The sequence below is a fragment of the Lactuca serriola genome, chromosome 7 (assembly GCF_051521515.1).
Source record: "Lactuca serriola cultivar US96UC23 chromosome 7, Lser_US96UC23_V15, whole genome shotgun sequence".
Classification (NCBI taxonomy): Eukaryota; Viridiplantae; Streptophyta; class Magnoliopsida; order Asterales; family Asteraceae; genus Lactuca; species Lactuca serriola.
In genome coordinates this window covers 17,653,151-17,680,689 of record NC_136414.1, presented here as the reverse complement: position 1 = coordinate 17,680,689, position 27,539 = coordinate 17,653,151, and positions in this window count along the sequence as shown.

Here is a 27,539-nt window from a genome sequence, read left to right as displayed (position 1 = left end):
GAGGTGTCAGTCGGTATGTTTTCTGCCTTATCTTGTTCATGTTGTGGTTATGATATGTTGTTATTGCATGAGATGTTTTAGTGTTGTATGTGTTAGAGGAGAGCGAGTATTGAGGGTTTTTAGAGGGTTATCATCTAGTGTGGTATTCGTGAGGAAGGAAGGTTATGGTTCGAGAACTCAGAACTTTCAGCAGGAACTTGGGTTCCTTGAAGTTCGACGTATTAGTGGGTTCGATTGAATAGCGTGTTAGCTTCACCTCCAGTGGATGGTGGTTAGTTCCCTAAGTGGGGGAGAATCGCAAATTCTCGGAAGAGCCACTGGATGTAGAAGGTTGCCTAGCGCGGCTTGAACATCGGTCATTGGGACGGTGCGATGAGGCAGTTCGGTTATAGTAAGGGCCTGCATGTGTCGAGGAAATGTGACAGACTATGTATGGATTGTTGGTTATAAGGTCAGTCTCTGAATATGTATGCATGTTATGAAACAGTGATGGGCACCGCTAAGGGGTGATGTATAGCGAGAATCTGTCGCTGGGACAATGTTGGATGATGCGTAAGCATGTTTCAGTCTCCTTGGAAGAGGAGGGGGTAGTGACTCCAGATTGGAGGGTTGGACAGAGGAAAGTAAGATAACATGTTAACAGACTCGGGAGCAGTCTGGACTGGTGATGAGAAGTGTGCAAGGATATTGCAGCCATAGGTCAAGGACCTAGAGATCGTGTTAGAGAAGTACGAGTGGGTTACACTCAGGTGTGGCAAACTGGAGAGTTCAAGGGGGGGGGGGTGCAAGGACAAGGTCCTTTGTTCCGAGTATGGTTATGGGTTTGAGTTATGTATGTGGAGGTATTCCGATCTGGGGTATTCCATCATGAGGATGACCAGACCCTATGATTGATTGGACCTGATGTGTTTGGTATTCCAACCCGAGGGTTGATTGGGCCAAACATGAGTAGGATGCGAGGGTATTCCATCCTATGGATGAGCGGACCTGTCGTAGGCATGCCTGGTATTCTAGCCCGAGGCTGATTGGGCCAGGCGTGAGTGTTAGTTTTAGTAAGAATATCGATGTATGTTCGTTTGGGTATGAGTTAAGAGAGACCAAGTGTGGCCGACAAAAGAGTATGACTCGTGGTCTTGTTTTCAGGTTGGGAATTCAGGTTCCCACGGTTGAGTAGTATCTCTTTATAGCAGTGGGAAGAGGTCAGGGGATGGTTAGTTTGGACGGCCTGTCTGAGAGAAGGATCCAATCTAACTTTCCAAGTTCAGGGCTTGTCGGAGAGGTAGGTATTTGAGACTGCATGAGAAAGAGTAGGTATCTCTTCGAGATGGAATTCCAGTGGGGTTAGCCGCCCGTGGTAGTCATCGCGCTTTAGGGGCGTCAGTGTGCCTTTCGGGATTTTGGGTAGCAAGAATTGAGAATTGGCGATTTCGAGGGCAAAATCATATTTAAGTGGGGGAAAATTGTAATGCCCTGTTCTAAGAGTATTTATTCATGGATCCCCGAGATCAAGAGTAAGGGCGTTTCGGTCTTTTATGGGCAATGAGTTTTATTCGATAAGGTTTCGGGTCGGGGTGTGTTGCTAGAAGTGTAGGGTTTCTCGCCACCTTTCCGTGGATATAAAGTTCGTCGGAAACGGACTTAGAATAAAGGAGTTATGACACTTTGAAGATAGTGTCAATAATGGTCCCTAAAGGAAATATTTGGCAAAGGGGTCCTAGGCATGCATGGAGTGCATGCGTGTAATTGGCTGGGTACGCCCAACGTAAGCTAGGTTACGCCCAGCGTAGAGTGGTTAAATGAAGGCGGGTGTTGGGGGCGTACGCCCAACGTACAAGATGTACGCCAAGCGTACGTCCAGTGTCCAGAAACCCTAATTTTAGGGCCAGCCACTATATAAGGAACATTATGGTTCCAACCCTAGCCTCCATATATGCCCTCTTACTCTCAGAAACCCTAAGTAGCCGTTTTCTTCCATGATTGTGAATATTTGACCTTGGGGAGCTTGGTTTGGCAAAGGAGAGCCTAGGAGAAGAAAGAAGAAGTTGTCAAGGAAGGAGTTGGGTGGCTGGAGCTCGTAGATCTGGGAAGGCATCATCTTCTGGAGCCCTTTTGAGGTATAAAGTCTCTTGCTTGACATCTATTTTGTGAAGATCTAGGTGTTATAAAGTTTTGACACCATTTCTTGTCCCAAAAACCCCAAAGTGATGCATGATGCGAGTTGGCTGAGATTAGCTGTCCTTTCAGACCTTAGGAGAGGTCTTGAGTGAGAAAAATGAGGTCCCAATGGCTTTGGTTGTCTCATGAATGATGTAGGTAGGTCTTAATGGATTAAGACCTTGAGTTAAGAGCTTTATGGACGTCCCAAGTAATAAAGTTTGAGACTTTATGAATCCTAGGAATGTTTGGTCGATGGATCTGAAGTTTGGGCTTAAGAGCTTAAGCCATTAAGAACTTATGTGGAATTTTAGTTCAGCGAGATTACGCCCCGCGTAAGCTGGTGTATGCCCAGCGTAGTGGGTCGGTGTCCCGTTCCCAGTCCGCGAGAATCGAAGTACGCCCAACGTACTCCCTCTGTTGGGGTTTCAATTTTGGGCCTTAAGTGATTGGGCTGTTTATGGGCTAGCTGGGCTTGGGCCGTGATTGAATATTATGGATGGAGTAATTTGGACCCAATAATTATTATGGACCTTGGATCTAGGCCCATTTGGTGAGGTGGGCCCAATTTAGTAAATTGGACTTTGCATGAGAATTTGGTTTTGGGTTTTGGCCCAATAAGAGGATGATGGACTTAATGAGTATTGTGGGCCCTTGGTCTAGAAAGTCATGATGGTTTCTAATGTGATGATTTTGCATGTGATAGTTGGAATTCCCGGTGAATCAGTAGTCATAGATTTGCAGGATTTCGGCAGTTGCAAGGTGAGTTTTCCTCATTGTACTCAAGGGTCTAAGGCACCAAGGTCGGCCCTTTGAATTGTTGTTAGATCTTGTTATGTTACGTGATGATATGCTTGCTAGTATCCTGGTAGATAGGATAGTGATATGATGATATGGTTTGTTAGCTTAGTATCCTAGAGAAATGGATAATTGTATGATGGCTAGTTCTATTGGATCAACTCCCTGGTAGTTGGGTAGTGATTATTTATAGACCGGTAGTTGGTCTTGCCTCATGTACGTTGGTAGGAGGTTACCTGCGTGTTATGTATGTTGAGCAGTAGCAGAGGGTATTCCATCTCGGTAGGATGATAGGGACCTAGCGTGTTGGTTCTCTAGAGTATTATGTGGGTGCCTATTATGTGTACATGTCTGATAGTGTAGATTGGCATTCCAACCCGATGGTTGTGGGCCAGGAGTATTCCATCCAGGTAGGATGATTGGACTCATAGTAGTTTGGCATTCCAACCCGATGGTTGAGGGGCCTGGGGTATTCCATCCCGAGGGATGATTGGACCCATAGTAGTAGTAGTTACAATATGTATAGGAAGTTGGGCATTCCAACCCGATGGTTGTGGGCCAGGAGTATTCCATCCAGGTAGGATGACTAGACTCATAGTAGTTCTGCATTCCAACCCGATGGTTGAGGGGCCTGGGGTATTCCATCCTGAGGGATGATTGGACCCATAGTAGTTATTGTTGTACGTATAGGGGTCTGGGCATTCCAACCCGATGTTTGTGGGCCGAGAGTATCACATCCCGATAGGATGATTGGGCTCGTAGTATGTAGGCATTCCAACCCAATGGTTGAGGGCCAGAGGTATTTCAACCGGAAGGTTGATTGGACCTGTAGTATGCTGTTCGTTGTTGTATGCATATGTTTTTGTGTGTATGGGTACTTTGGGGGAACCCACTAAGCTTTCGGGCTTACAGTTGTGGTTTATTGTTTCAGGTGCTTCAGGAGATCGTGGGAAGGCGAAGGCGTGATCGTACCGCTCCTCATGTTTTTATGATATATGTGATATGGTTCAGGGGGGATACTCTGATGTTTAAACTATTTTGAAAACAAGATGTGTGATCGTAATGATTTTTGAATGAAATAAAATATTTTAATTTGGTTGAAAATTTTGGTCTTTACATAAGGCCTTAGATGTTTAACTCTCAACGAATAAGAGGAATAAATCTCGTCTTGACTACATATGCCTCTTGCATGGTTCACATCATACATAACAATATATTTTATAACTTTCTGTTTTAAGAACACCATTTGACTACATCAAAGTATAACACTCCCCATACTCAAGTCCCATATATGCATCTCAAGTATTAAGGATATACAAATATTACCTTTATCAAGTGTCATGCATGACAGTGATCCATGAAATGATTTTGAAGGGGTGTATCTAATACTTGATCTCTATCAAGTACCTATAAAATAGGTTACAATGATTTGTCAACCATTCCAATTCATATTAGTCTTACTTTATTATTTCTCTCACAATAATAACCGTCAATGGATTTTAGAGTGAATTGACTTACTTAAGGATTAATCATGTTAATAAAGAATACAACAAATATTTAAAGAAAATATCATATGCCATATATATCATAATCATTAAAATAGATGATGTTTTACAATGTTCTAACATTCAATACTAAAACATAAATACAAGCTAATCACTAAAATAACGAAGTCCAATTCCTATATTATGACCTTCAAACTTTTCTTAAAGAAGGGGCTTTGTGAAAGGATCCACCAAATTTTGATCAGTGTGAACTTTACAAATACTAATTTCACCATCTTTAAATTCATGTTGAATGTAGTTGAATCGCCGGTAAACATGTTTGATCTTCTTGTGTGATATGGGTTCTTTGGCCAAAGTAATAGCACCCTCGTTGTCACAGAAGATTTCTAGGGGATCCTGAATGGAAGGAACAACGCCTAAACCTCCAATGATTTTCTTCATCCAAGCAACTTCTTGTACAACTTCTGAAGTAGTGATCTATTATGACTCTGTAGTGGATTGCGCTACAACACTTTGCTTAGAGCTTTTCCAAGACACTACACCCCCGTTGATAATGAACACATATCCTGATTGTGACTTACAATCATTTCGATCTGTTATGAAGGAAGCATTAGTGTAACACTTTACACTTAAGTTTTCTTGCACACCTCTATAGACGAGGAACATATCCTTAGTTCTCCGTAAGTATAAGGATGTTTTCACAACTATCTAATGAATCTCCCCTAGATTTTGCTTGTAGTTTCTTTTCATACTCATAACATAATCAAGATCTAGTCTAGTACAATTCATGGCATACATGATGGATCCAATTGCCGAAGCATATAGAATATCTTTCATATTGTCTAGCCTAACCTTTGTGCTAGGACATTGGGATGAACTTAGTATTGTGTCATGTGCCATTGGTACATATCCGATCTTGGAGTTGTCCATATTGAACTGTTTCAAGACTTTGTCAATATATATACTTTGGGTTAAACTTATTAATCATTTCAATCTATCTTTGTAGATATTTATACCAAGAATGTATTCCACCTCACCAAGATGTTTCTTTGAGAAACACTTTCCATGCCACGAATTTACACCTCGTAAAGTTGAAATGTGATTTCTTATGATAAGTATGTCATCCATATATAGGACTAGGAAGGTCATTGAGCTCCCACTAGTTTTCATGTAAACACAGAATTCATCTTCATTTCTAACAAAAGCATACTTTATGATTTCATCATCAAAACGATTATTCCAATTTTGAGAATCTTGCTTTAATCCGTAAATTCATCTCTTGAGCTTACACACTTTATTAGGATGCTTTTGTTCAACAAAACCTTCGGGTAAAACCATATAGACAACTTCTTCCAAGTGTCTATTTAGAAAAGTGGTTTTGACATCCATTTTCCATATCTTATTGTCATAATATGCGACTATGACAAGTAGTATCCTAATAGATTTAATCATAGCAACAGGTGAAAAGGTTTCATCCTAGTTAACTCCTTGGGTTTGAGTGAATCCTTTAGCAACAAGTCTTTCTTTAAATGTGTGTAAATTGCCATCCATGTTGGTCTTCTTCTTGAAGACCCACTTACTCCCAACAGTCTTAAAATGGGGAGGAAGTTCAACCAAATCGCAAACTTGGTTTTCTCTCATGGATTGCATCTCTGTGTTCATGGCTTCAAGCCATTTGTTAGATTCAGGATCTACCATTGCATATCGATAACTGACAGGCTCATCAACATTAATCATTCATCAATGAAAAATCAATATATCTCAAGTTCCTAACGAATTCTACCGGATTTATGAATGCTTTGTGTTTCAGTAGGTTGAAGGACAATGATCTCTTCATTTTTAACAACCTCTTATTCAGTACTAGTACCAACTAGTGTTGCATTGGGTTGCGATTTTTGATCTTATTTAAGTTCCACATGCCTCCCACTTGCTTCATCCATTGGAACCTTGCTTTCTAAGAATTCAACTTTTCGTGAAAGAAAGATCTTATTGTCACTAGGGATGTAGAAGTAACATCCTAAACAATCTTTAGGATATCATACAAATATGCATTTAGTAGACCTAGGTTTGATTTTGTGTGAAGTTTTCTGCCTAACATAAGCGTCATAGCCCCAAACTTTCATATAATTTATGGATGGAAGTAGTCCTCAAATCAAGGTCAGCAATAGACCTTAAATCCTTTAAATTATTATCATTTTAGGTAGGTAACCTAAAGCATTCTATAACACATATCATTTAGCACATATTAGCACATAAGACATTACTCGTAAAGTATGCTAGTGCATCTAATAGCAAGTAAGGTTTACAACCTAATGCATGCTATAAAATAACTTTATTAGCACATACTATCAATTAAGGCATATACCTTAAAAAATTCTAGTGCTTGTGTCTATATAATATTAATTTAGGTATATGACCAAAAATATTCTAGATACATCTCTCACCATCATTGCATAATCTCTAAGTTTAAGTCTAAAAATAATAATTATTACTAGTACACTTAAAGTAATGTTCTGATACCAACTGTGACATCCCCTATTTTTCAGAACAAAAAAAATATTCTTTACACTTTAAAAATCACAATATCTTTGTTTGCAGAAAATCCCAGTACAATAAAACATTTTTTGAAACTATCTTGTTTTATTAAAATATATTGAGTGAAGATGTTGTTTCAAAATACAAAAACCTAAGGATGTCATAATCAATACACAACATATGTTAGAGTGTAAAGACCTAATGATCCTAAACACTATTGCATGTTGTCTCTTAATCACTCGACATCGTAAACAAGTTCCAACATCTTTAACCCTGTTACATGTGATGCATATAGTTTGAGTGGGCCAGGTTGGGATAGTAATTTATAATTACCAAACCTACAAAACCAACTATTGCCAAACAATATAAATATATCTCATAACTTAGATATCTATAAAACCTTACACCCATACATACCTATCCCAACCGATTCTCATGAATCCCAGTCCACGATTATCAGGAAGAATCAACTCACCTGGTGAATCGTTTAGAGAAATGGTTTGAATACACAACGAGGGGTTTCCTTGGCCGGTGTAAGTCATAAAAACAATTTAAGCCATCAGAGTGTTTGACGAATATGGTATCCCATTTCATATATTTCTATGGTTTATTAATCTATACTAGCAACATAATTTACAAGACCGTCTAGAATAATCAAGTGTTGTCATCTTACTTTGAGAAAAGACCATACATACTATTTCAGGTGCCTGATCAGACCCACCATATCTGGTTGTCAAAAGGAATACTATATCGTACTCTGGTACGTAATCCGTACATCAACCCCTGATAGTGTCACATAACACAGTCCTACTCTCCGTTCTTATCACACACACCCTTAATAGTGTAACGCTCGCATGTCCGCTAGACATTAACAAAATGAGGTAATTGAAATGGTCAACAGTTGTAACCTTTTATGAAGTTAATAAAGATAGTTATCTGAGTATTATGTAATTTATGTAGTTATGTGTAGTATACGTGCTTAAAATAATATAATAAAATAAGAATAAAATATACGTCAAAAGTAGAATAATCATTAGGACGAGTAGCCTTGATGAAAGAGGAATTAGTCATGATGAGGATTCTGGAGATATAAAGAACACTCCAATCCGAATTATAACGAAGAAGTTATGATGTGTTGAAGTTTCGTTTTCGACCCAATACGGCTACAGATATCATAAATCGTGAATCGGAGATAGATCGCTTATTAGCATAAGTAGTCTAAACAAAAGTCATAATAATCGTAAAAACGAGAGTGTGCATGTAGAGAATGTCTAAATCCTACTTCATATGAGGAAGTTACGATTTTTTGAAGTTTCAGTGCAACACTGCGGGCACAGAAATCGAATTTTAGAAGGTTAATTTTTAGCCGAAACAATCTAAATGAGAATTGAAGATCTCGTCAATACCTATGTGTGGATATGGAGATAGTCAGAAACGGACGTCGGACGAGAGAGTTATGAATTTTTAATGGAATTTAATAGTCTAAGACTGTTAAAAATATAACTTTAAAAATAAAGTCAAAATTAGCCGGCGAAGTTTAAATGAAAGTTGGAGATCTTGCCGATAGCTACGTGTGGATATAAAAACCGTAAAAATAGAGCTCGTATGAAGAATATATGAATTTTTGAAATACGATTTTTGACGCATAGTCGTGTGCATAGATAAGATGGACGACGTGCATGTGACCTCCACCCAAAAGCTGACACGTTTCACCACTAGATGAAGGCCATGTCACCCCTCGACATAGTGCATGGCGCGCCTGGCTTTTTTCGGCTATAAATACCCACCTTCGTATATGCTTCTCATATCTCACCCCTACAAGCGTTCGATCTCGATATTCTTCAACTTATAGCCATTTTACTTTAATTTCTAGAATACTAGCGAAGCGTTGCGACTCCTGAGTGTCCAACAAGTAGGAGCCCTGTCAGTGCAATTTCCAGATTTCTGTCTAGGAAATATCTGTAAGTAAGATTACACTATATATTATTTTAGTAATTTATATTGATATTCGTAGTCCTTGTTATGAATCTATATAGAATATTTATCAGTCATTCAATGTCATTATACTGATCGATCTACTTACGGGGTGATGTCTAGGCAAGATTTAGTGAGGTGTTTAAAGTGAAATTTCCAAATAGTATACCTTGTATATCAAATGAACCTTACCTCCGATATGATCTTATTTGGTTGCTCCTTACTTGATAAATCTTGATGTATACTTTGGGATTGTTGAGGAATCTAGACTGTTAATTAGTCATGATAAATAATAAACTAAGACTTAGTGATAAATGAACCTAGGTCACATCAAAAGAAAGGCTAAGTGTTGAAGTGAAACGCTGCCCAACTTTCCAGTCATCCACTTTAACAAGTGAGTGCGTAGTTAGTTTCTGCTTACACACACACATATATATATATATATATATATATATATATAAAGTATCTAGATTATTAAATGTTATGTGTGCCTATTATCTAAATTACTTGATATTTTTGTTTGATAAAGTATATGATTTTACTTGATTAATCATATATGTATTTTCTTATATATTTATATAAAATATGTTGGGTGGTAATGGGTGATTAAAATAATGAGATGATGATGAGAGGATTTAACTATTGATGAACAAGTCATCTAGTAAAGTATAGATAACGACCATAGACTATTCTAAACATTACAGTGGAAATGTTGGCAGGTTGACAATCTGTAGGTGATAATGAACAATATGTTCATTTGATGTAATCTATCCCCCATGGTTGCCTTATTGACATATATTGCTAAAGGAATCCCCGAAGCAATATTTTCTACCCGTTGATGATGATGATCCTTAGTGATGGGTTTTGGTCATAAGACATCCTATGTGCTCATACAAACCCTAATGCTTGGATCTAGGTTTCTCTATTGTACATGCAAGTTATCCAAGACTATAAACTCTAATTCTAGCATTCAAGTAATCATATTAACATGATAATAGGTTTAAGATGTTACATTGATTGTTATGTAACAATAACAATCCCAAATCTCCTTGTATTGACTTTAGAAAGCATAGTCACAATTGTCACTCCTCTAATGGTTCACAAACACCATAAGCAAGAGGATGAAGAGGAGAGAGAATGGAGGCTGCCCAAAACCGTCTACAAACCCTAGAGGGTTGCTTGTCCACGTTTTTGGTCATAAGGGATCTCTTTATATAGGAGGCAATTAGGGTTATCTAACAAGGAAACCCTAATTTGGATGCTTAAACCCTAAGCAACCCATGGAGCCCTTTCCTTAAGGCCTTGGACGATTTCATATGGGCTTCCCCCATAGAATTCGTCCACCTTATAATAAAAGGCAATCCATGGCCCAAATTGCAATTATCTTATAATTACAATTCCAGTCCCTTAAGTTTAATTAATCTCTTTTAGTCACAAAAATAGTTACCAATTAATTATTGACTAATATTAATTAAAAAATATGATTTCTCCTTTAATATATTATTCTCATAATATATTAATAAATCATATTTAATCCTTTCTCTCCATAATTCATCCTATCAAGTTGCTTTGGTGAAGGCAACCCAAAAGGACCATGTACCATCGGGTCAAGTACATACCAAAATAGTTATGGACTTAGACACTAATCCAACAGTCTCCCACTTGGATAAGTCTAATAACTATTCTGCGTATGACTTCAGATCCTGATCTGCAATCGTAGCTTTCCAAAGCCACTGTCAACTCTGATCCTATCAGATACGCGTGTCCTTAGATAAGGGATCATATATTCCTCCATTCTAGATATCGTATGAGATATGATTTCAAATCATTCTCTTTGTACTATATCTCGATTCCCGATTTATGACGACTGACTAATTGAACAAATCAAATTAGCCCTGGCCCGACCGAGCATTTACGTTTGTCATCACTAAATCATCGAGGGGCCCAAAGATATCCCTTTTATCCTTCTTTGGATAAAAGGAACGGATAAACTTTGATACAATGCTTGCTTGCACTTACTCACCGAATCACATACAACAATATGTTTTATAACACCAAGTTACTAGTGCGTTTACATATTATCAATGTGCAACCGATTCGCAAGATACAACTCACACATCTTGGTTTCAAGAATATAAGATGTTATCGTCTCACCAATCACTCGTGATACAATTCATGGAGTGATCCAAGTGAGTGTGGGTTTAATCCAATGCTCAAATCATATTCATAAGCACTCATGAACGTTGCAGCAAACATTTGCTTATGTCTAATACTCTTTTAGACAATCCACACACCAATTCATGACAATCTTCATTCATATCTACTTCCAACATATGAACGACTGTGGCCCGTTCGAATAATTCGATTATTCTTAATAAATTCAATTATTCTGGAAGTCAAAACATGCAAATGTAAAACACAAGAATAATACTAATCCCATATGGCCTCAAACCTTTGAGTATAAATAAAACACCTTTTATTTATCACCATATCGATTACTCATTATTTGTCGTTTCTGGTAATCAACTTCTTACTTGAATTATTACACTTGTCCCATGCTCTTAGCATGCACACATTGTTTACCTATGGTTCCTACTTTGTGAAATAAATCAAATTGAACACATTTCCAATCATTCTCATTTCACAACTCCAAATCCTTTTTCATAAGTGTGAGAATATCAAATTCTTGTTACTTATAAAATATGCTAGATTCTAACATTCTATGCAACGATCCTTTCGTAATGTCACTTCACCAAAGTCACAAAGACTATTGCCAATGATATTACAAAGTTCTCTAATGGAGATTGTTACAAGACAATTCCTTAGACATGATGTCTCTCACTCAAAGTACATTCCTTTGAACATCCTTTTGCATAAAAGTTTCTAATCTAGACATAGATTTTCAATATTTAATTCCCAATATGGACACGCTTCCATATTTTCCATATGACAACTCATTCTTAATAGAATCTTATCTATTCGTAATAAAGTCGATATGTTCCATCCAATATGGAAACATTTCCATATTTTCCATATGACAACTCATCCTTAATAGAATCTTTTCTATTCATAATAATGTCGATATGGTCCATTCAATACCATGCTTCCAACTACTCACAAGCAACCAATTCTCGTCAAACTTTGGATTGTCCTTTAATAGTTGTTTAATTATTTTAGTCAAAACCGATTCTAGTCCCTTTTCCCTTTAAATGCGCTAGACATTTGGAAAATTTTAGAATGGTCAAATATTAAAGCATTTGCAATCGATCCTATACCCGAAGCATATGGGACACGACGCATAATGTTTTATTTGCTATGTTCTCAAAATTCAAATTGTGAAGAGGAATTTCGTAATCATAATCGAAATTTTAAGAACACACTATGTACCCTTGACTAAATTTATTTACATTTCTCAACCTAATCCTTTAGATTTGAAATGAAGCATAATATTCTCTCCCTTAATTATAGCAAAACAACTTTACATCCCTTACGACTTTGCAAGATATAACTCTTGTTTTCTATAATTAATATTGCCAACTTGCAATACGTGCCTTAATAATCATACAATCATAACATTTATGCTCCCACTATCATGATGATTATTATAAAATATAACACTTATGCTCCCACTAGCTTTGACATGTATTCAGAAACAACTTAACTTTCAGAAAGACAATACCTATTGAATTTCTTAAGTCCATGTTTCTAATACTTAATTCTTTGATAATCTTTCATCAAGGCCTCTTAAACTTATACACCTTTGCCTTAGATAGTTCATATGTGTGTCTAAACAATTAAGACTAATTGCCAAACCTCACAATTCAAATCATGGAAAGGGATACCGTAACCATAATCGAATTCGAGAATGCAATTTTACAATCACTATCTTCTTAAAATCTTTCTTAGTGAAAGTATTTCCTCACAATCATTTTCATGAAGGAGAAAATCTTATGACACTTAGATTTAAACGGTGTATTTGTTCCTATCCATGTGAATTTGTCAAAACCAAAGTTTACGACAAATTCAAACTCATATGGATCGAACTTTCTTAATCTCGATTTCTTGCCTTATGGTAACACAACTGCCCACCATGTCTTCCAAGTAGTTAAGCAGCTCACCTTTTCTTATCAATGTACTTTCCATTGATCAAGGTCCTTGCCTTTTATGCATTCAAATGAGAACTCATAGGACTCACATGCATAATTAACTCGATTGGATTGGCACAGAAACAAAATAATGTCAACACGATAGGTTGTAAACCTTAACTCGTGTGCTAGTGATGATCGATAAGTTTTATTTGATTTGTTATTGAAACCTTTCAAGACCATTAAGACTCCCACTGACTCCTTGACATATAAGATTCTCTTGTCAATAAACATTTCTTGACAAACAAATATTCAAGAGTTAGTGTAGTTTTTATCAAAACACTTCATAAATTGGTCCTAGTTGGTCTTTGTCTTATCCAAGAAATCACAACTTTCCACATTTGATGAATGTTATAAACCTTCTTAATACTTTTCACTCAATGTCACAATCTTAACTTTAAGACTTGTTATTCGAACGAAGTATGATTGACTTCTTGATTTAACCATTTCCTCAATTCTTGATTCCTCTTCTTAAACATACAATTGTACTAAGACTCACTTAGAGGATCAATTGAGATATGGTTCTTAATCATTAAGACCTATCATAAAGCATAAAGGCTACTCTCCCTTCTTCTTAGAATGGAGAAACTCTTATCTTTCTGTCTACTTGATTCTTCTTATTCGTTTTGTTATTGATTTCAATCAATTCATAATTACACTTAATCTTGTAAGTATAATCATATTTACTAAACCTTTAGTGAATCATGACGAATATCATTATTACTCTTATGGTGGACTTAATCAACACGCAAATTTGTGTGCTCGATCTCCAAGTCCTTGACACTTTGCCAATGAATTTGTCTAAATTCCAAATATGAAATTTCTCATTCATCGTGCAACCAAGTTGCGTGATTCCAAATTTCTGTCCAATTGAAACTTGGGCGGTGAGAAACTCTCCCTATTTGGTAAATTCTCGACTTTCCATAAATAAGAACAAAATCCATTATTGCTAATAATAGAAACATTCAAACACCAATTTTTCATATACGCCATTGCAAGGATAAATAAATAATATAAAATCAAAAATTTATTTTATTGTGGAAAAATTTTGTCCTTACAATGCAATTCATTGAAAAACTATGCTAATACATCTTTCTTAGCAATCTAATTCTAACTCTAAGTAGTAGCTCAAGAATCTAATCTTCGAGAAATGTGATCGAAATCCATTCCTTCACGGTTAGATTCTGCTCACTTCTTCCCTTAAGCTTTCTTTCTTTTCTTCAATCCTACAAAACATCAATTGTAATCTTATCACATTATGTATTAAGAATCTATAATAGAAGCTTAAAAGAGTTAGTTAATGGATTTTACCTATATTAGAGCCATACATTTCGACTCTCCCATCTCTTAGATCTCTTAGGTAAATGGGGCAGTTGTGTCTCTAATGCCCTTTCTCTTGGCAATAAAAGCAAATGGAACTACTTCAGACATTGCCTTTCTCTTATGATCAAACTTTTCGATCATAGCATGTCTTTCGTTGCCATCGTCTATATCCATGAAGGCAGATTCACCAATCAACTTTGCTTTTTCTATTGCGCCAAACCATTGCTGATTCAGCAGCAATAAGCATATAGTTGAGATCTATAAGGGTCATGTCGCAGTTAATCATATAGTACTCTCTTACGAACTCACTATATGAGTTAGGAAGTGACTGAAGAACCCAATCAACAGCCATTTCCTCACAGACAACGGATCCCAACATTTTTAACCTATCAATGTGTGACTTCATCCCTAGGATGTGCGCACACACCGACTTTCCTTCTTTATGTTTACTTGCCAAAAGGGCTTGAGTGATCTTGAACTTTTCAAGCCTTCGGACTTGTGGGTTAGGGAGAATAACTGGAGGAGGTGGAGGAAGTGAAGCATGATTTCTTGTTCCTCGATCGAATCATGGAATATCATCTTCATGTGGAAAGCTTGTTCCACGGGATTTGGGAAGACCATAGTTGTCGAACTTTGACATCTACAAAACGGGAGAAAACGAATTCAAGTTAGTTGATTGATTGATTCCTTAGTAAATCACCCAAATGAGATACTAAGGCTAGGACCCAACACAATATTCTACAAAACGGGAGAGGGATGCCGTAACCCAAATTGCAGAACATTTGAAGGTAAGTGAATGACGATTCAGTAATTTCCACCATGAAAAACGAAAAAGAAATTTAAGTTTTAAATCTATGAAAACTCCTAGATCCTTTGAGATTCATTGAACTTTCAATGGCATGTTTAAATCTCGATATGCCCCTCTTGTTTGTGACTGGGATGCCGAGGATCATAAAGCGGGTGTGAATAACCATGCAAACTTACATGGTGCCCTCACATGTTACAGTCACCTATTCGATGTGCCGGTAAACCACACACGCTCCACCGAACTATGACAAACATTGAGTCACCCTTTGCTACCTTTGCTTAGAACCATTTAGTGTGCCGCTAAACCACACACGCTCCACTAACGTCTTTGCAAGGGCACAAAGTGTAATTTTATGGAATTGCATCAATTCACTTTTGCCTAAGTAACTAAGATTGGGAATTTTATGAAAACATTTAGTTACTTTAATAATTCATTATACTTATAATGGAAGGTTTTGTCCTATCCTACCCGTTCGGCTAACGACTCTCCACTAGTCAAGAGTGCGGTGGTTAAGAGTGGATACCCATTCAATCGCCATTTTATAGGCAATTTCCTTAAACACCCCTTATAGACCAGCTTCGTGAATGAGGCCTACTAACGGTAAGACTGACTTTTACTCATACATATATATATATATATATATATATATATATATATATAATGTTAGACTTTTAATGTTATATATATAGTATAGGGTGTATTTTATACTTTTAAAATATTAGGTGGTCAAATTTAACAATTATACTTTTAATTCAATTAAATTGTTAACCTAAACTTTTATGGATTTATTAAACTTCTTTTAATTATACACCTTAATTGATTAATAAAACCATAAGGGAGTGATTTGAACTTTTCAAAACATTACTAGGGTTTTAGAATTTAACATTCCTAATTAAACTTTTAATCAACTTTTTAAATTCCAAAACTTGAGGGCAAGTTTTGAAACATTTCAAAACATTAGGGTTTAGAATTTAAATATACATCAAAATTAAACTATTAATCAAAATTTAAATTCCAAAACTTGAGGGCAAGTTTTGAAACCTTTTTCAAAACATTAGGGTTTCAACTATTTAAATTTCAAAACAACAAAACTATTTGGGTTCAAATTTAAACTATAAAACCTAAAAGGGAAAATATGAAACTTTTCAAAGCACAAGGATCAAATAACAAATAATCTAAATTAACATTTAATCACATAATTATCCATATTTGATTTATTTAATGATTTCTTGCAAAACAATTTACCAATTTAATCAAAATAATTAATCAATTATCATATAAGGAAACAAATATTTTATTAATTGATAAATATCTTCAATTAGATCAAGAATATAGTCAAATATATCATAAAATCGGATTTATATTGATCTAATATGATAAGGCAACTATCCTTAAGCAAAAACAGCAAGAAATCCCGGTTTTCCCTCTCACTGACCAGCCGACTCGTCGAGTCAGGCATGGACTCGTCGAGTTCATCATGAACTTGGCGAGTTCATTTAAAAACTCGACGAGTTCATCCCCCATAAACACAAAAATCGAATTTTTTCAACATACAAAGCATCAATACAATAGAAACCAACATGGCTCTGATACCACTGATGGGTTTTGGTCATAAGACATCCTATGTGCTCATACAAACCCTAATGCTTGGATCTAGGTTTCTCTATTGTACATGCAAGTTATCCAAGACTATAAACCCTAATTCTAGCATTCAAGTAATCATATCAACATGAGAATAGGTTTAAGATGTTACCTTGATTGTTATGTAACAATAACAATCCCAAATCTCCTTGTATTGACTTTAGAAAGCATAGTCACAATTGTCACTCCTCTAATGGTTCACAAACACCATAAGCAAGAGGATGAAGAGGAGAGAGAATGGAGGCTGCCCAAAACCGTCTACAAACCCTAGAGGGTTGCTTGTCCACGTTTTTGGTCATAAGGGATCTCTTTATATAGGAGGCAATTAGGGTTATCTAACAAGGAAACCCTAATTTGGATGTTTAAACCCTAAGCAACCCATGGAGCCCTTTCCTTAAGGCCTTGGACGATTTCATATGGGCTTCCCCCATAGAATTCGTCCACCTTATAATAAAAGGCAATCCATGGCCCAAATTGCAATTATCTTATAATTACAATTCCAGTCCCTTAAGTTTAATTAATCTCTTTTAGTCACAAAACTAATTACCAATTAATTATTGACTAATATTAATTAAACAATATGATTTCTCCTTTAATATATTATTCTCATAATATATTAATAAATCATATTTAATCCTTTCTCTCCATAATTCATCCTATCAAGTTGCTTTGGTGAAGGCAACTCAAAAGGACCATGCACCATCGGGTCAAGTACATACCAAAATAGTTATGGATTAGACACTAATCCAACACTTAGGACAGGTCCCTTGAGATCATTATTATAGGATCAGTATGTGAGAATAACGAGAATGGGTAATCGGGTAAATTGTTTGATGTAAAATATATAATTAAAGAACTTAATTATCGTGGGTTAAAACCCTATGTGCTCACCAGGCTCCCAACCCTGACCCATTAAGTTTCTTTGTGTTACAGGTAGTGGTACGAACACACTTGGATGATGAATGATTTGAGGAGTTTGTAGGCCATTAATATATAATATGTTGTTGGGCATGTTAAGACTTGTTTATTCTTATGTATATGTATTGACGATGACATCCCATGATTTTAATTATAAATGAAATACATTTCTTTGGAAATTCTTTGATAATAATATTATCATGTTTTGGGAACAAATTCCGCAATAAGTTTCACACTCTGAATAAAATAAGCATAAAGAAAAAGTTAAAAATTGGCCGTGAAAATAGGGATGTCACAATTGGTATCAGAGTACTAGTTTAAGCGAACTAGGAATATTTGAGGATTTCTAGACTTAAACTTAGAATGCTAAGCAATGATGATGAGGTGTGTGTCTTTTATATTTTAGGTAGCATGTCTGAAATGACACATGCACTATATTATTTTGGGAATGATACATAAATTGTTTTCTTGTGCTAAATTATTTATGATAAAGCATGATATAGCGATAAGATGCGTTGGGTTGCCTACCTAGGATGTTATTATTTGAATAAATCGATGGTATTTTGCCAACCTAGATTTAGAAACTTTATGTGTTCAGGATTCTAAACATTTAATTACGGTCTTAGAATTGGCGTATAACTTTTCGGAGTGATATTGAAGTCTTATGCATCTAAATATATCTAAAAACTTCCCTACCTTAAATTCTCCTCTTAGTACACTGAACACTGCTTTGGTGTATAGATCGACATTGTGAGAACTCAAAGCGGATTAAGAAACAAAAATTAACATCCTGAGCCTCATGCAGTCAAGCATGCGCCATGGGTAATGCCTGCGCAATAACCAATCACAATGGCAGGAGTACAATCAATGATTCAGGATATGATCGTCGAACAAAGGGAGGAGAGACACAAATGTTACAGAATAATAGGGATGAACCTACATCACCTGTTCTACAATCTGATTTGAATGAAGGACAATCTAAGGAAGGAAAGTATAGCCAGACTGTTAGCCAAGTTGAGCCACATGCGGTTAGAAGGAACTAACTAAATGAAGGAGACGATGGATGTGGATGCAAGTATAAGGATTTCGTGGAATCCAAGCCACCGAGTCTTTCTGGAAGCTCGACACCGATGAAAGTCATGGATTGGATCTCCGAGATGTAGATGTTGTTTGAGAGTTGCATTTGTAGCAACAAGAAGAAGACCGTTCTAGCGGTTAGACAGTTGAAGAATGGGGTATTAAGCTGGTCGAAGTTACTGACTAATAGCATGCCTAAAGGAGAAGCTATTAATGTCTTGGGAATACATTATTTCTCTGAGCAGGATCTTGTTGAGATTAACAACGAGTTACAAAACCTAAAAAAGGGCAATATGATCTTCCTCGAATATGATGTAAGTTTTACGGAGAAAATGAAGCTTGTTCCTTATTTGGTTCCAACTAAACTATCCAAGATCAACAAGTTTTCTAGTGGACTACCGATAGATTTCGGTCCAACGGTAAAGCTAGCAACCACCTTGAAGGCAACCATTTAGGAAGCTAAGAATGTTAAGACCCAAATAAGAGAGAATGGCTTGGAGAAAGCAGAGTCAGTAGAGATGAGAAAGTTTGAAGGATCTTCTAGGTCCAACAAGAAGAGAAGATTTTCAAAATTTGGCCCCAACATCAAGACATTTGGGGGAAGCGGTGAAGCGAAATGGTGCAAGAAGTGCAAGAAGCACTCTGGAAGATGTAGGGACTATGGAGGAAGTGACCTGTTACAAATACGGAAGGACAGGTCACTACTCTAGTGAGTGCACATCCAACAAGAGAGTGTGCTATAACTATAGAGAGGGTAGGCATATTCAGAAGGATTGCCCGAAGAAGAAGGAGGTTGCAAAGCCAAATTTGCCGCCAAAGTCGGGAGCATTCCAAATGTATTGTTAAAGGACTTATGTCTAAGAAATATCTGTAAGTAAGATTACACTCTATATTATTTTAGTGTAATTTATATTTATATTCGTTGTCGTTGTTATGAATCTATAAATAAGATTTATCAATAATCCCATGTGGTTATACTGATTGATCTACTTACGGGGTGATATCTAGGAAAGATTTAATGAGGTGCTTAAAGTGAGATTTCCAAACAGTATACATTGTATACCAAAAGGACCCTACCTCTGATATGATCTTATCTGGTTGCTCCTTACTTGATAAATCTTGATGTAGAATTTGGGATTATTGAGGAATCTAGACTATTAATTAGTCATAAGAAATAATAAACTAAGACTTAATGATAATTGAAACTAGGTCACATAAAAGTAAAGGCCAAGTGTTGAAGCGAAATAATGCCCAACTTTCTAGTTATCTACTTTAAGAAGTGAGTGTATAGTTACTTTCCGCTTACATATAAATATAAAGTATCTGGATGATTAAATGATATGTGTGCCTATTATCTGAATTACTTGATATATGTGTTAGATAAAGTATGTGATTTTACTTGATTAATCATATATGTATTTTATAATATATTTATATAAAATATGTTGGGTAGTAATGGGTGATGAAAATGATGAGATGATTATGAGAGGACTTGACTTTTGATGAACAAGTCGTCTATAAAAATATAGATGACGACCACGTACTCTCCTAGATAGTCCAGTGGAAACGCGGGTAGGCTCACAATGTGTAGGTGTTAATGGACTATTTGTTCATGTGATGTACTTTATCCCCCCATGGTTGCCTTATTGACATATATATTGCTAAAGGAATCCCCAGAGCACTGTTGTCTACCCGTTGATGATGATGACCCTTAGGATATGTCCCTTGAGATCAATACTTTTAGGATCAGTATGTGAGAATAACGGGAATGGGTAATTGTGTAAATTATTTGATGTAAAATATATAATTAAAAAACTTAATTATTGTAGTTTGAAAACCCTATGTGCTCACCAGGCTGCAAGCCTGACCATTTTTTCATGAAATTCATACAAATGTATTTGTTATTTACTTATTATTACAAGATTATTTAATCATTGCGATGATCGGACATATACAATATGACCAAGAAAAAAAAATGTTACCGAAATATGACTTTTATTATTATATTACCAAGCTACACATTAGCAGCATCACAATTCACAAACAAACAATCCCATTAAATAAATGAATGAAATTGTGTTGACTATGGTTGTTTTATAGTAGTAATGTCGTGAAAAACATTATAAAATATAATGAACTTTTTGGCTAATATCATCACATATGATATCACAAATTTCATAAATTAAAATATTAAATCATTCTCCCACAACTTGCATACAGTGAATGTATTCCATATGTAACCATAGGGTATAAAAATGGATATTAAGTTTGAACCAGTTCCAAGTTCAGACGATGGATATAACTAGTTTGGTTCCAATATTCTAGGAATAGTCGATTCCGATTCTAGCTCTAAGTAATTTTGTCAAATATGTTAACCGCTCTTGCTCACCTAGTTCAGTATGCAACTGAAATACGAATTGAGAAGTTGGATCATTTAGTTTATCCTAATTCAATACTTTTAAAGCAAAATGATGATAATAATGTTAACTACAGAAAATGCAAAACAGATCGAAGAAAACGATTAAAACATGAGTTGTTTTGGATCTAAAACAATTCAATTGTGATGTTTTCAAAAGTGTGGGGTTTTAGTTGCGGTATGGATCGAATTGGCCTGGGTGGTCAAGAATGGCTTTGTATGGGCCAGATGGGTTGAAGAAAATTGGGCTAAAACTATAGAGAAAAGAGATAAAGGGTTAATGATATATATGGAAAATAAGCTAGCTGAATATATACACAACTGATCTTTATTTTAGTTATACATCCACATATATTATATTAAAAGGAAATTGAGTAATGTAACAATTTTTTAATGGTATTTAACCAAAAATACCTATTCTTTTTTTTTTTTCTGAAAAATGACTACAACGTCCGGAACGGGTCATTCCATACCTGTTTTTTATGGAAATGTTAACGGTTAGAAGATCCGATATGGTTTTGTGATCCTCCTATCTACCCTAATAATAAATCTACCTTAATAAATAAGAATGATTTTGTCACATGTCATTCTCTCATTCAATTGGCCACATGTCATTTTGTCATAATTTTGAGATATATTTATGTTCCACTTGTCATTTACTTTATGTTTCATTTCCAATGTATCATTAATTTAGTTTCCATAAATTAGACTTACATGACTATTAATTTTAAATATTAAATTTAAAATTTCAATTTCAATTTAAAAATAAATTTACAGTTTAAACCTTTGTGTTTTACATTTTGTTATAATTAAACCGTTTAATACACGAATCTGCTAACTAAACACATAATTTTAATTAATTTATATTTGCATGTTTTTCTTCTCATAATTTTAAAATTCAAATAAACTTTCTATTTAATTGTTCATATTTAACATTTTATTTTAATCAACTCGTATAATATACGAGTCTCACAACTAGTAAATATCGTTTCAGAGTTCATTTCGACGTCACTCTCCGAACATACATTCTGGAGACAGTTTCTAACTGCTACAACCTACATTCTGGAGACCGTTTCGAACTCAGTAATTTCCAAATGTCTTCTTTTAGCGGTGAAAAATATCACTTCTTATATATAAGTTTATAATTATATTTCTTTACTGTAGAATGTATGTTAAACATCTATATAATTTATTAATTATTTTGGTTTTATTTGTTTTTCTGTGATTTTTAGTGGTTTAAAGGCAATTATAGGATTACATTTAGTTATATATGTATGTTACATCAAAAAATTCATACAAAAATCCTCATATTGACTCGTCCGGAATGAATCCGGAATCCATATAACTCGTCCGGAATACTAGGAACTCGTCCGGAATACAAGGAACTCGTCTGGAATACAAGGAACAGTTCCAGAATATGGATCCAAAATTTTATTATCCAGAATCCTGCTCCATAATGTTTGCATCCGACATCCGTATTCGGAAATGGGATCCATAATTGTGATATAGACTTTTGATCCGGAAGTGTGATCTGATATTGTGTATTCCGAAATGTCCTCTGGAACATACATCCTAAATTGCCTAATTTGTGATTCTTCGATTGTAGCATGCCATAACATACCAAGCGGTTGTGACGACAACCTGCATGCCTGAACTTATGCAGGAAATCATGACTCGTTTACAAAACCGACCAGTTTCTGTGGCCATGTTTATGCAATCATGTTTTGGTGTTTATGTGAACATGTCGACGGGTGTGGAATGTTACCCTTTACTCGGTTACTATCTTATGTGCAAGTAGTATAGTACTTTACCTCCAGTTGACCTACATGAGCCTTTATTTCGTGTACACGACTATCGGGTTTGCTTCGATAGGTGTAACGCCCGAAAACTGGGGCTAGACGTTTAAGGTATAATAATAATAAATTATACATTTTATTGAATAATTAAAAATTGTTGATTAAAGTAATTGTTCATCCTATGTGTTTCAAGATAAAAAATAATTACCATATACACATTAAGTGGATAAATATTAGAAGTATATAGTCGTTGTAGAAAACCTTAATATAAAATTTATCATTAAGCGATAAAATAACATTTAAAAATAAAAGATTATTTTGGATAAATAATACTAACGAAAGTTTTAATAGTTGTGATCAATATTATGTGGATATAAAGAACGCCAAAATCTAATTTTGTGTGAGGAAATTATGATTTTTCTAAATTTCGCGTTTAAACCGACACGACAACATGCGTCATAAAAAATGAATCGGAGATATGTTGTTTTTAGACAAAGTGATGTAAATGAAATTCAAAGTGTTCGTCAATAGGAACGCGTCGATATAAAGAACGCCAAAATCTGACTTCGTATGAGGAAGTTATGATTTTTCAAAGTTTCGAGTATGACACAGTACAACAGTGTGAGACACAGAAATCTAAATCAAAATTGGCTGATTGTCATAAAAAACAATCTGAAAGAAAGTTGTAGTACTCTTCATTATGAATATGATGATATAAAGAGCATAAAAAGCCAAAGCACGTATGAAGAAGTTATGATTTTCGCAACGTTATTTACAGTCCAAGTTTTCTCGGACCGTAAAACAAAAAATAAATTGAAAATTAACCGATGAAGTCTAAATAAAAGTTGTAGTACTCATTGATAGTTATGCTTGGATATAAAAACGATAAAAAAAGCACGTATACAAAAATTATGAATTTTAGAAAATATTTAAAATTCGAACCAGCAACGAGCGACACGTTGCACCACCCTATGGCCGAAAGGTGGCGAGATCTGGAGCCAACCTTCCTCCCCACAATATCCGCTCGGATTACAACACCTAGACATGTGCGACATGCCCTTCTTATTTTCCTATAAATATGTTCGTTTTTTTAGCACATTTCTTGTTCAATTTCTTTCCAATCTCTCTCAAACTTTGTATAACATCCCAAAAATCATGATAAAATTCTCCATCTTTAAAACCATTTAATAACACATTAATCTTAAAAAACATTGTTTCCAAAAAACCATAATCATACATCCGAATATCCCAAAATCATCTATCAATAAAATAACCAAGGATGATGTGCACAATCACGCCTTCGCCTTTTCCCGATCATATGATGTACCTAAAACATTAAATCAAATAGTAAGCCAAAACTTAGTGAGTTACCTCATAATACCCCAAACAATAAAAAATATATAAACGTGCATGTTGGGTCCATAATCATCAGACTTGATTACCTACGACCCTAGAGGTGCACAAACCGTTTTTTCCAAATCGAACCGGTTCGGTTCCGATTCGTGAAAAGTAAAACTAGTTCAACCATAAACTGGTTCGGTTCAAACCGTTTCCATCATAAAGAAAATCGAATCTATCTAAACCGGTTACATCAGTTCTAAACCGGTTCGATTGGTTAGACTACCGGTTTAAAACTGGTTCACTGTTACTAAACCGGTTTCAATGTCTAAAATCTCGAACGAGTGCAAACCAACCGTTCGGTTCTTGAATCGGTTCAGTTCATAGTGGACTGGATTCATCGTGAATCGGCTTACCGGTTCGGATCATGAACCAGATTTTTTGTGCACATCTTCCCGACCCACACTCATCGGACTGAATTGTCTTGCACACTGGGCCCACAACCATCAAACTGGATTACCCCTGGCCCATAATCTTCAGACTGGATTGCCCTGGGTTTGTTGGCTTACAACACAAAGCAGTAAAGCCTCAACACAACCACACTATGTCGACATATGTAAAAGATAACATATGACCAACAAATACAGGTAATCATACAAATCTCCCAATCTAACATATATCCAACAATTACAGGTAATCATGCAATTTTACCAATGTAACAGATCATAGCATCATCCTATATACCAAGATACATAACATAACCTGGTGGGCCGATATTGGTGCCTTTGACCCATGAGTACAGTGAGGAAAACTCACCTCAAAGTCTAGAATATAGCTTAACCGATCAATGCTCCAATTACTGGCTCTACAAGTCACATATACAACAAACACAGACCAAGCCTCAATCTACTACTCAAAATACTCTAAATTCCTAAAGTCAAACTTGGTTAAAGTCAACGGTCTAAAAGTCAAAGTCAACATTTAGCCAGGTTACGCCATGCGTAACAGCTCTACGCCCTGTGTAGAGCCGTAGGTAACATAAAAGGGCAATTATGGAGCTATGCGTTGCGTAGCCTAAGTTACGCCCTACGTAACTATGTTGGTGCCGAAACATTCCATGAAGTGCTTAATGTAGAAATACACCATGTTTAACTCTCAGATCTGGTCTAAATAAATGTCCTAAGTGATAAAGTTCCAAACTTTATGCATTTTCATGGCTTACGAAGGCTCAAGAACAAACCCTAATATCATGACAACTTTTAAAGACCAAAACTCATACATGGATGGTTGGAAATGACCAAGATCCCAGTTTTATGGCCAAGAGTAGCTTATACTTATAAGAACCAAGGTTATGAAGACAAAACATGGAAACTATTAAGCATGCACTAGATCTATGATAAAAAATCATAAACGTGAGACTTTATACCTCCTGGAGATGGATGAGTGAAAACAACTTCCAGATCCAAGGCTGATTCAAGCTTCTAAGCAACTCCATCACCTTCTTTTTTCTTTAAAAGCACCCAAAAATACTCTTTAAGCTCACAATGCACCAAAATGGAAGTAGGGTTTCAAAGGAGACGTTTGGGGGAATGGAGGCTGAGAATGGAAGGGCTTCATGAAAGTTAGAGTCCTTAAATAAGGCTAAAAACGCCGAAATTAGGGTTTGGGCTCTGGGAAAATACACGTTGAGTACTAAGATAGTAAGATCTATCCCCTGCACAGATCATTAAATAGCCGTCTCTAAATTACCCTTCTATGCAACGCGTAAAGGCTATCTTCGCCATGTGTAGATATACACCCAACACTAAATCTTAAGAACAAAGGGAAGGAATTTACCTGCAAGGATTGAGTGTTACATTTTCTCACCAGGTTTCCCAACCTAACCCACTCCATTTACATGCATCACATGTAGCGGTGTTAAAACTACTAGAGATTTGAATAGGATGTTGATTGATTAAAGAGAAGACCGACAATAGAGTTTAGGACCATAGGTATGTACGATGTAACTATGTTTTGTATTGATTATGACATCCTTAGAGTTTTGTATTTTGAAACAACATCTTTATTCAAATATATTTTTAATAAAACGAAACAGTTTCTGTAAAATGTTTTATTATATTGGGATTTTCCGCAAACAACGATGTTATGGCTTTTCAAAGCATAAAGGAGTTTTTTTTCGGTTTTGGAGAATAGGGGATGTCATAATAGGAAAGCTTTCTGCTTGATTATCGGCTTGCAGTTTGGGGAGTATCCCCCCCGCCCCACCCAAAAAAATCTGATTTTGCACAATTCAGACAACGTATATATCCATTTGTGTCGCCTTCACGTTTGGTTAGAATGGATAACCTTATACACATGTTTAATGACTTACTTCATCAATTAGGTGATGGAGATGCAATGAGAGTCTCACTGTTGTATATGCTAGAGCATAGATTTTTGGGGAAATATGCTTGACAGCCGTTTACTTATCAACTTCTTGTAATCGTCTCTAATTTAGACGAGTTTAACAGGTATACACTTATTTACATACATTATATCACATGATACATATACCTATTAAGTGAAAATGTTGTCACATGTACCCATGGGGCAGAGTGATATGGGATTTCACTTACAAACAATTGCGAGCATCTTTGACAATATTGGGGAGCATTTGAACCCCACCTAACCATGAGTCGGCAATATACATACATATATTGTGCAGGGATTTATCTATGAATTTAAGATATGTCGACTGTGTTTCATAATAGTTTTTAAGCAACATGTATTGTAACTTTATTATGTTGGTCGATTTTTGACATCTTAAGTGTGTAGATTTGGATCATGGAGACATTTTCCAATAGTATTATAGTTGGTTCCCCAATATTGGGTGTTATCTCTCAGGCAGTTGCATACCCTAGGATGAGGCGTTTACATGTTGATGATTATGAACATATTCTTGATGTTAGAAATTTATGTAGCTTAGTTCAACTTATAATCTCTAAGTTTCTATGAGAAGATAAGATAATATTAACCGTTATATATTGTTTTAAGCATTGTCCTCCCAAGGAATTATTGCATCATACTCAACATGAGTGTGCTGCTTTGTGGTGGATTGAGAGTGCTCCATGG